This window comes from Lonchura striata, chromosome 12 (assembly GCF_050655825.1).
Source record: "Lonchura striata isolate lonStrDom1 chromosome 12, ASM5065582v1, whole genome shotgun sequence".
In the NCBI taxonomy this organism is placed as follows: domain Eukaryota; kingdom Metazoa; phylum Chordata; class Aves; order Passeriformes; family Estrildidae; genus Lonchura; species Lonchura striata.
This window is the reverse complement of record NC_140714.1, coordinates 19,988,147-19,999,638: the sequence shown is the minus strand read 5'-3', so window position 1 is coordinate 19,999,638 and position 11,492 is coordinate 19,988,147.

Genomic DNA, 11,492 nt, shown 5'->3' with positions numbered 1-11,492 from the left:
AACAGGGCATTCCCTCAAAAATTAAAAGTAGCCCATGTAGCCATGTAGCATCAGACAGCTCACTGAAATAGCACCTACCTAATGTTAAAAAACCTATCAAGAGAAAACATAGGGAAAAAACCAGATTTACTCATCCTTATAAAGAAAACTGTAATAACAATTTCAATCTCTGGGGCCCTGCAAAACAAATTACAGCAGCTTTATTTCTACCTCAAATTACCTCAAGCAAAGCATTAAAACAATTATACCAATTAGGGTGTTAGCTGAGTAAAAAGGTCAATATTACTTCCATTACAATTAGTGACATAATGACAGACGTTAGTGCTGTCAAACATTCAACCTTACAAAACAGAACTACCATCAATTTTCTTTTACTAGCATATAGACATCCACAAACAACTTCAAAACCTGAGAGATCTGACAAATCCAATTAAAACAAATGATAGATCCTGTAGGGTTGCCTGCTGAACTGGCGACATCTCCACCCCAGGCCCAACAAACAGCTCCCCCAGCTGACCAGACGCCCATGCCTGGAAGTTGAAATTCTTCTTCACCAGCAAAAGACGGGAGCGCACTCCCTATGGTAATCCAGCTGGGTTTATTGTAGGGTAAGGTTGAGGGTCCAGAGGGGTATGAGGAAGGCAGGGAGGCTGGGAGGCCGGTAGGTGAAGCAGGCGAGGAAACAACCACAGTCGAAGGGAACCAGCAACGGAGAGCAGGCAGAAAAGAAAGTGTCCCCCCAGGGGGTGGGTTCAGGGTATGTAAACTGGGGGAAGGTAGGAGGGGACAGGGTACAATGAACCAATGGGGATATGGGGTAGAAGGAGGAGTTGAGGTGGGGTGACACACAATCAACCAATAGCAGAACAGCAGGGGAGTGACTACAACGTGTGAGCCACTGGAAGAAATGGGGACAGAACTTTCTGGAGTGTGGGAGTGAGCCCTGGGAGACAGGCAGTCAACCATTTACATGCAGGACCTTGGGAAATTGGCTGAGGACACCCATAAGACGTGCAGTGGGTTTGGGTGTCCCCAGAAGCATGCAGCTACCGTGATGGCTTGTGTTGCAATATTTTTCTAAGCTATGGCATCAAGTCCTTCACTTTTTAAATACAGACCAAAGGTCAGGAGAGCACACAACACGGTCTCGGTGTCTGTGGCAGGGCTGCTACTGCCTGTAATAGTGGGAATCACCAACATGAGTTGAACTTTGGACTTGACATTGCTGTTGCATGTAGAACCATGAAATGTGTTATTTGTCCAATGCCAAATAATGCAATTCTTGTGAAAAAAAACTATATTGCACAGAGATGACTGCAGGGACATAGTCTCCTCACTGGAAGGGCAGCTCTTGAGATCCATTCTCACAAAATCCAGCCCAGCCATGAGGTCACAGCAGGCTCTGGGGTCACAGCAGGCTGAGGTCACAGCAGGCTCTGAGGTCACAGAGGTCCCAGAGCCCCGTGGTTCCAGAGCACCACCACGCCCGAGCAGGCAGTCCTTGAGCACAACTGCTGCGGCAGCAGTGGCGGTGGCAGCAGTGGTGCTGAGATTGGGACAGCGGTGTCAGGACAGTGGTGGCAGCGAGAGCGGCAGGACTGGCACAGGGCAAGGCACCATGGCCCTTGCTCTGCGTCTCCTCCTCCTGCTGCTCCTGGCCGTGGCCCTGCCTGCCAGGGCTGCCAGGGCTGCTCCACTGCAAGCGCGGGGAGCAGGTGAGCCGGCAGCCTGGCTGCCCTTTCCCGGGACAGCGCTCCCTGCTCCCTGGGAAATGCCAGGGATGGTTTTCCCATGGGCTTTAGGGAGGGCTTCCTCTGTGGGAGGGAGAGAGCCCCCGTGGGCCCTAGGCAGCCCCTATTTCCTCTCCAGGAATGTTACACAGGGCAGGAAAAGAGTGTGGAGAGTGACCAGGAAACAGCCCAGAGATACCCAGGCCTCTGTGTATCTTTGGTCTTGCCCATTGCCACCTGGCTTCCACAGCCTTATTGATCCCCTTGCAGTGCCCAGTTCCCTGAGGCAAAAGGGGATCCCAGCACAATGGAAATGGGTCTGGTCTCTGCTTCCCTCTAGATTTGGATCACGACTTGAATTATTTGCAAGTGCTAGTGAATGACACTTTAAATATCTTGGAGAATGCTGGAGGAAAGTTCTGCATTTCCCTTTTTCCTGACAGAATAATCACTATCAGTGTGGCAAGGAGTCACTCATCTTCCATTTTCATTAAGGTTAAGTCAAGGTTGAAGGATTCTGAAAACCTTGCACTGCTCCCTTTCCGGAGCCCTGAGTGATCCCACAGGATCACTGTCAGTGGGAGGAAGGAGCATTTAGCTGTCCATCTTCCTCCCATGTCCAATGCCAGAGTGTCCTTCCCTGTGCTCTGTGCAGCCCCAGAGAAGAGCAGAGAGGGAAGGGGCCGGGCCCAGGGCTGTGTCCCAGGGCTGAGCCTTGGGTGCAGCCTGAGGATCTCCTACAGTGTCACAGGAGCTGTTCTGTCCTGCCTTTCTTTGCAGCTGAACCTGTTGGTGAAGGTGGTGCAGCTTCCCAACCCATCCCCATCACTGAGCCTCTGGGAGATGCTGAGGGTAGGTCAAGGCCTTTCCCCCTGCGAGAGCTGCCAGCTCAGAGCCCAAAGCTCGGCCAGGGGAGCATCGCTGCAGGTGCCAGGACAGAACCATGCACGTGTGTGCCCTCGCCCTGGGCCATCCCCTCACCGCTCCTGCAGCTCAGTGCTGCCCATGCAGATCTGCAGAGATGGCAGAAGCTTCTGTGGCTCTTGAGTTACAGGTGTGGCTGCACGGAGAACTTTCCCAGGTCCTTTGGTGGATGTTGCTCGCAAGCCCATCATCCATCGCAGGGGTGAGTAGTGTGTCCCTGCTGATCCTGCAGGCTGAGCCCTGCTTTTGTGGAATCCATTCCATGGAAATGAAAATATTTCTCATAAGGTTCCCTGAGAAGGAAGAACAAACTTAGAGGGGACATGTTCCTGGAGGCATCCAAACACATGGGCAAGACCCTGAGTGATCTGGAGAGACGCAGTGGTGGGAGCATTTCCCTCAGCCTTCCCCTGGGACTCAGCAGCCGGGGCCTTTCCCTGCACATCTGGACAGGCCGTGCCCACCACAGCAGGAAGGGATCCATGGCAGCCTCGCTGCCCCGCTGCTGCTCTCACGGCTGCAGGGCTGTTTCCCAGCCTGGCCTGGCTGCAGCTTCTCCCCAGCCTCTGCAGGAAGGCATTTGGCACAGGCTGACAGGGAGCCCCAGCTGCACCACGAGCCATGCACACTCTGACATCCCCTGCAATTTCCCAGTCCCCAGGCACATCCTGTGAGGCTGCAGCTTGGAGAAGGGAGGGCCCTGGACTACCCAAATAGTTTATATGAGTTCCTGATCCATATCAAAGAGTTTCACAAGCCATGCCTCCTGAACATGTGCCCTCCTGTCTGTGTAATGGTTCCATGTGATCCAGTTGTGCTATTTCCGGGCTCCAGAGAAGGATCAAAAAGCTGTGCAGAAGGCTGAGTTTCCCAGAGGAAGCAGTGGCTCGTTGGCAGCCTCTGCTGCAGGAAGGGAGGCAATGCCAGGCACAGTCACAGGAGGAAATTGCTGTGCCTCTGGGCCTGAGCCCTGCTGAGCCTTGAGCTGCCCTCTCTGCTGCTTGACAGTGCGGGCACAGCCGGACGAGGCCGGCACAGCCCAGAGGAATTGTTATGCTCAGGGCACTCGGGTACTGAGCAGTCCTGCTCGGGTCCCTCTGTGGGACCGACTGCACGGGGTGCCCGTTGTGGGGAAAGGGCAGAGGGGGAGAGCAAGGCTCCAGGGTGTCCTGAGAGGGCCTGGGTATGAGCCCTGGGGCTGGGGGAGCAGTTCCAACAGAGGGGGTCAGAGAGGGAGTGCAGGAGGGAAGGAATGGTTCTGGCACTGCTTGCTGCACTTCTCCCCAGGATTTTAGGGACATTTCTCTCTGTGGGAGGGAGAGGGCCCCAGGGCCCTTGGGGTACTCCTGCCACCCCTCCAGGGATGTTGCACAGGGCCTGCTAAGAGGGTGGAGAGTGACCAGGAGCCAGCCCAGCGCTCCCCAGTCCCCTGTGCAGCTTTGGCCGTGTCCATTGACATCTGGCACCCATGGCCTTACCGAAGCCCCTTGCAGTGGCCAGTTCCCAAAGGCAAAAGGAGATCCCAGCTCACCATGGAAGCAGTTCATTTTTACGGTCCCTTTCTAGATTGGAATCATAACATGGATTCCCTGCTCATCCTTCTGGATCACAGTTTGAAGTCCTTGGAACATGCCTTAGCCATGTACACAAAGTCCATTTTTACTTAGAGTATAATCAGTATGGCAAGAGCTCACGCATGTGCCATTTTCCTTAGGAGTAGGAAGGTTGTTAATTTCTGGAAAACCTTCCCTACTACGTTCTGGAGCCCTGAGTGATCCCATAGGATCTGGGTCAGTGGGAGGAAGGAGTATTTAGCTGTCCATCTTCCACCCATGTGCAATGCCAGAGTGTCCTTCCGTGTGCTCTGTGCAGCCCCAGAGAAGAGCAGAGAGGGAAGGGGCCGGGCCCAGGGCTGTGCCCCGGGGCTGAGCCTTTCACAGCTCCTTTGCCAGCCCCAGGGAGCCTGAGCTGCTCCTGCTGCTGCTGCCAAGCCCTGGCCCTGGCTGGGGCTGGGTTTAGAGCTGCTGGCAGCTCTGGGGAGTCCTTTCTGCCCCGACTGCCCCGCAAGGGGCTCCTTCCATCCCAGTGTGGGGCCACCACAGGCTCGTGGTCCCCCTGCCCCTGCTCCAGAGTGGAAGGCAGAGCTGAGGGAGTGCCTTGGAGGGCACCAATCACCCAGGGGCACTCACTGCCACTGCGGCCTGAAGGAGAATCTTCAGCAGAGTCACAGGAGCTGTTCTGTCCTGCCTTTCTTTGCAGATACCCCTGTTGGTAAAAGTGATCTGGCTTCCCAACCCACGTTCAGGATTGAGCCTCTGGGAGATGCTGAGGGTAGGTCAAGGCCTTTCCCCCTGCGAGAGCTGCCAGCTCAGAGCCCAAAGCTCGGCCAGGGGGGCATCGCTGCAGGTGCCAGGACAGAACCATGCACGTGTGTGCCCTGGCCCTGGGCCATCCCCTCACCGCACCTGCGGCTCAGTGCTGCCCGTGCAGATCTGCAGAGATGGCAGAAGCTTCTGTGGCTCTTGAGTTACAGGTGTGGCTGCACGGAGAACTTTCCCAGGTCCTTTGGTGGATGTTGCTCGCAAGCCCATCATCCATCGCAGGGGTGAGTAGTGTGTCCCTCCTGATCCTGCAGGCTGAGCCCCAGTCTTGTGGGATCCATTCCTGATAAATGGAAATTTTTCCTTTAAGGTCCCCTGCAAAGAAAGAACAAACATACAGGTGGGAATAACTCCAGGGAGAAATCCAAATATCAGGACCAGTTGCTGGGTGATCTGGAGAGACGCCATGATGGGTGCATTTCCCTCCCCCTTCCCCTGGGACTCAGCAGCCGGGGCCTTTCCCTGCACATCTGGACAGGCCGTGCCCGGCAGAGCGGGAAGGGATCCATGACAGCCTCGCTGCCCGGCTGCTGCTCTCACGGCCTGCAGGGCTGTTTCCCAGCCTGGCCTGGCTGCAGCTTCTCCCCAGCCTCTGCAGGAAGGCATTTGGCACCAGCTGACAGGGAGCCCCAGCTGCACCACAGGCTTGCAGTCCCCTGCAATTTCCCGGTCTCCAGGCAGATCAGGAAGGGCAGCTTTTTTTTAAACGGAGGGCCCTGTGGCAGCCTCAACAGCCTTGGCCTTTTCCTGATCCTTATCCATGTCTTTGATAATTATTACATCCTGAAGATGCCACCTCCCCAGTGGGGAATGGTTCCACCTGATCCAGCTGTTTTCCTTTCTCCAGAGATGGACCACAGGGCTTTGCTGAAGGCAGCCCTTCCTGGAGGAAGCAGCAGCTCCTTTGCAACTCCTGATCCACGAAGGGAGGAGATGCCAGACAGCGCCACAGAAGGTGATTGCTGTGCCAGGCTCAGCCAGACTGAGCAGTCCCCGTCCTGAAACCTGGGAGTGGCTGCATGGGGTGCCCAGGATGGGGAAAGGCAACAGGGAAAGAGCAAGGCTCCAGTGTGTCCTGACAGGGCCTGGCTCTGTCCCCTGGGGCTGGGGGAGCTGTCACAGGGCAGGGAGGGCCAGGGCTGGCAGGGGCTGCTCAGGGATGGGTTTAGCCCCTGTCCCTCCAAGCAGCGACGGCCCAAGCAGCTGCGCTGGCCCCGGGCTCTCCTGCCGGCCTGCTGGGCTTTGTTGGGGGGCACAGCCTGTGCCAAGGGGCGGCAAGGTGCCTGCAGGCCCCAGCTCTGGGCAAACAGAGAACGTCCTGGCCGTATGCACCGTGCTGCCAGCTCAGCAGTGCAGCACAGCGCGGGCTCACGCTCCCCATTGCTTCCACAGACGTCATCACTGGAACAGGAATATATGCCCCGGATCCAATGCGCCTCCCAAGAATTGTCTGCCCCCAGGATGTGCGCCGGTCCTGCATGATAGGCACAGTGGTGATACTGATCACTGTGCCACTTGTGCTGATCGGCTGCTATCTTGGCATCAGGAAGCTCTATGAGATCAGACGGTCAGTTCTGGAATTTTCTCCCCGATTTTCTTGTATCGCTGCTCATAGCATGGGTAGCTTGACTCGTAGTCATGCTGCAGGGGAGCTGTGGGCAGTCCATGGCTCTCCAAAGAACTCTGCTGAGGGTTCTGCTGCTGCCCAGTGCTTTCCTTGGCCTCTCCATTGCTGGCCTTGTCCTGGGGGGCCACTGGGGCTGCAGCCAGTGCTGGCTCCCCCTGAGGCTGCCTGGCCAAGAGCAGCCCCAGGGGCACAGGGCAGAGGCACAGCAAGCTCTCAACAGTATTTGGGCAACACAGTTCAGGACAGGACACTGCTTATTTAGTACCTTCTGAAAAGTGTAATGGTAACAGTAATGTTACCAGACAAGCAAATTTGCTCCAATTCAGTGTTTAAAGAAATCCAACCAATGAAGGTTTGGCTTTGGCCTTGAGGCTTTTCTCTTTGTGTGAGCCCTGTTCTGAATTGATTCCCATTCAGTCTTGGAGCCACTTTCGGGTGAAGGCTCATCCCATCCATGACCATTGGCAGTTCTGGGCTCAAAGGGACCACCAAGGCTGCATTTCACATGATTGGGGTTCAGGGCTCCATTATCAACGGGTTCTGAGAAGTTTAAATTGCTGTATTTTTGTACATGGTCTTCTTTATGGAATTCATTCCCTTTTTAAAAATTGTGTTTTAAAAATAAAAACTTCTTTTCCAGTGCTTATTCCACCTATTTGATATAGTGAATGATGGCCTTATTACCCCATGGGCGAATTAGAAAACAGTAAGTTCAACAATATGAAATAATATTTACACTCTTATGTCTTTCACAGACTCATGAAACTTATGTTGGTTTGATGTGACCAACAGAAGAGTTTTGCTTTGCTTTTATTTCAAACAAGAAGAAGCCCTAGAACCTGTTGAGAGTAGTCTTTTCACTTCATAGCTAAAGCAAACTGCCAGGGCTCTTTATTGAGAAATATAAAATCTGTATTTTCTTTATATACTCCTGACAAGTAACTGATGGAAATTAGGGATTTGGGCTCTTTGGGAAGTGCTGACCAGTTGGACATTGGCTCTCTGAAGCTCAGTCTGTAATAATCAGTCTTTTTCAGAAGGGAATGTTCAGTTTCTTCCTGGCACTCCCACTGTTGGAGGGTGCCACGAGAGACAAGACTCATGATATCATGATCATCAAGTCTCAATTTATTGTGACAGATTACACAGTTTTTATATGTTTGTTAATTAGCTCATACATATTGCAAAAGCCGAGCTCATGATTGGTTGCTATGTGACTTGTACTATTATCTTAAAAGTATCTTTGTGAATGATACTTGCCTGTCCAGCTGGCCTTGCAGTTAGAACAGCTTAGCACTTCTTTGTTCTCTATCTATTTCTACATACCAAGCAGTTTCAATATCCTGCTTTCTGCACACCATCTACTCTTCAGGGCCATGCGAACTTTGCAGCAGTCACGTAGCCCTCCCTATTTGGATTAATTTTACAGTATCATGTCCCCTGTTGTACAACCATTCCTCTGTCAAGCTCTCTTCATCCCACTTACATTTGTATTCAAAAACACTTCTTGAAAGAAATTTACAACAGCTCTTTACGGTGCCTTAGTTGACTTTTATCTCTCTCTCCATAGATGCTGATGAAAACCTGGATGACTCCATTAAAAAAGCTGCAAAGCAGATCCTGGAGAAGAGGGCATACATCTGCTCCCACCCTCTGGACAGGACCTTCTGATCCCTCCCTGACAGCAGGCACTCATGAAAGGAAATCAGGGAGGAATTTGCTGAAGTTCCAGTACTGGACACCTTAAAAGCATCTGTTATTTAATGTCTTTAGTAAATGTATCTGTATAAAATAAAACTTCTTTCTAAACACAACTTCACAGGAAAAGGATAAGTGAAGAGATTTTATTTAAAGCTGAAGTTACTTGATTAGATATAGACATAGAATAGATATATAGATATATAGATATATAGATATATAGATATATAGATATATAGATATATAGATATATAGATATATAGATATATAGATATATAGATATATAGATATATAGATATATAGATATATAGATATATAGATATATAGATATATAGATATATAGATATATAGATACATGTCTGTTCCCCTTGGAGCTGGATAAAGACAGGTGAGGTTTGGTTGGGGAGATGTTTCTTCCCAGGGAAGGGATTTTGTGGTTTCTCAGTATCTTTGCACTTCAACCAGCTGCTCATTCACTGAGCAAGCCTGAAAGACTTGGGGATCAGAACAGTTCTGTTTGGGAGGCACCTTGGGGTCTCTTGTCCAGCAGCACCATCAGGACATTGAGTTCCCAGTGTCCAGGGATGGTTTTGCTGTCTCCCTGAGGGACACCACTGCTCACTGACATCCACTGGGCCTCCGAGCCATTGACCACAACCCCCCTGGATGTGAGCACCCAGCCAATTTCTCCTTCTCCGAACTGTGCCTGCATCAGATCCACAGCTCACCAAACGAGGGACAAGGATGCTGGGCAGGGCTGATGTGTCCAGGGCATTACAGAAGCCCAGAGTGGAGGCATCTGTAGCTCTTCCCTTGTGCTCTGGGTGTTGCGCTGTGTTTTATTGTGCTTTCAATTGCAATTCTGTTTCAATGCTCGGTTCTATAAACCTCCCACTTTTTTTTTTTTTTGTGTTGTATTAGCATATTTTATCCTTAATGGATTGTTCCTTTCCCCATGTATTATTGGTTTTGCCCTGGTTGTCCAACTCATTTCCCTTGAGTGGTGTAACATCCCTTAAAAAACCCATTAGAATTCCTTTCCCCAAAGCAAAGGCAAACCAAGCCTGACTAGAGAAATTTTACAAAATTGAACTTGGTATATTATCCAACACACATGTGCAGAGCAAGGCCCTGGCTGCTGAGTCTCAGGAGAAGGCTGAGGGAAATGCACCCACTACGTTCCCTCTGCGACTCACTCGGCATCTGGTGCAGAAGTTTGGATACCTGCAGGGGTTGCTTGTCTCCTCTGGGTGTGTTCTTCCTTCCCACTGGGAGGGCCTTAATGGAAATTAGTTCCATTTCTCCTGCAGACCAGAGTGGCAGCGAGTCAGAGTATCTCCACTGCAGGCTGGTGATGCTCTGATACAAGGAAACAGGCGTGCATACAAACCACACTGTGAAAAGCCAGTGTCCATAAAGGAGCCAGAGGAGCCCTGCATCTTTATTTGAATACAGGGAGAGAGTCCATGGGGACATCTGCTGGTGGGGTTTTCTCTCTCAAAGTTTTGGAGGACACAGCCTCCTTTTAAACTCCTGGCCACATGCTGTCCTCTTCCTTTCCCCACTGGCTGAGGTACTAGGCCAGGCGACTGCAGGGAACTTTGTACCCTCTTTTCCTTTTGCAAGGTGTTAGTTCTGGTCTCCATCCAAACTGTAATAGATAGATAATGAGATGATTTGCTCTCACAATTAAGGGATGAATATTGTGTGTATCTTAAGAGAAGCTTTATTGATGTAGAGTTATGTTTTTGGGATTTGTTGTTTAGATGTTCTCTGTTCTCCCCACAGTTCCCTTCCCCCCCACTCCCTATTGTTCCCACCAGGCAGCCTGGGCTGTCTAGGACAGGTAGAGAGAAGGCGTGTGTGGTAGTCACATAACATTTGAATGGTGAGAGACACAGACTTTCCCAGGAAAATCCTGCGAAGGCTGTGAGAAAGCTCAGAGAAAGAAGAAAAACAATTATCTTCATTTGCTGCATCTGTTGTTTGGCACATGTGGAATGTGCTATGGAGATTGTTTACCAAAGAGGGATTTCTTCATTGGACTCTGGTGATGGTGTTTTGATTTCATTTGACCAACTGGAGCCACTCTGTGTTGGGCTGTCTCTAAGGGTCACGGGTTTTTCTTCAGTATAGCAGTAGTACACTTTTGAGTATAGAGTAATATAGGACAGCTTAATAAATCTTTTGTTCAGCCTTCTGCAAACGCGGAGTCAATGCACGTCATTCCCTGTGGTGGGGGTCCACCACAATAGGTGTTGACATATACTCCTTGCATGGGAGAGTTAGGAATGGAAAAGCTTATTGCTGGGGTGGCATGGGGGGACAACACCTGACCTTCAAATGCAGCTACAAGACATAAATTCCACCAATAAAGGGCAAAGAAGGGTTGACTGACAGACTTTGGGAGGGGCCAGGGGTGGCTGATGCACCCTCCAGGAATGTAAAAGGTGAAGCATCAATCTTGAAGATGGGGCAGCCACCTGGCAGGCAGCCATGGGGCAGGGAGCCTTCCCAGGCCTGTTCTTCCTAATTAGTCCTTCTCTTACGTTTTTGTAAATGTTTAATGAACATTTTAATTTTTTAAAGTGAGCAGTTGTTTCTCACAAAACCCATTCCTAAGGTGGGATGGTTGTGTTACTCCTGACAGGAATGGGCTCCCTGCAAGTGGATAATTTTAAGGAGTTTCTCTGGATCATACCTGGTGAAGTTTTCTGTTATTTTTTTTCTTTTGAACTGGAGTAGTCTAAAGAATTTTGCAAAAGAATGTTATTGTGAACAGTCAGGTATCTGACAGGAGGTTCAGAGGTGATGTTTGAGACCAGCCACCTATTGCTCAATCTGTTTAACTACTACACAAACACTTCTGGGACACATCATTTAGGCTTACAAGAGTCAGTGCATTTGTGAATGCATTGTTATTTAATAGTGTAAGAGGCCGTCTGAAGACCCTCACTCATTTGCCTGCCGATTGCCACGAGCAGGATTTCCCTTCCCCCTCTGCAGTTCCGGCTTGGAGAAGGCAACAGTGCAGGTGTAGCCGCTGTACCGTTACGTGCTGTTCCCAACGAGGACCGGCAAGAACTTGGCAAGGAGTTGGCAAGGACTTGGCGAAGACCCAGCACGGACCCA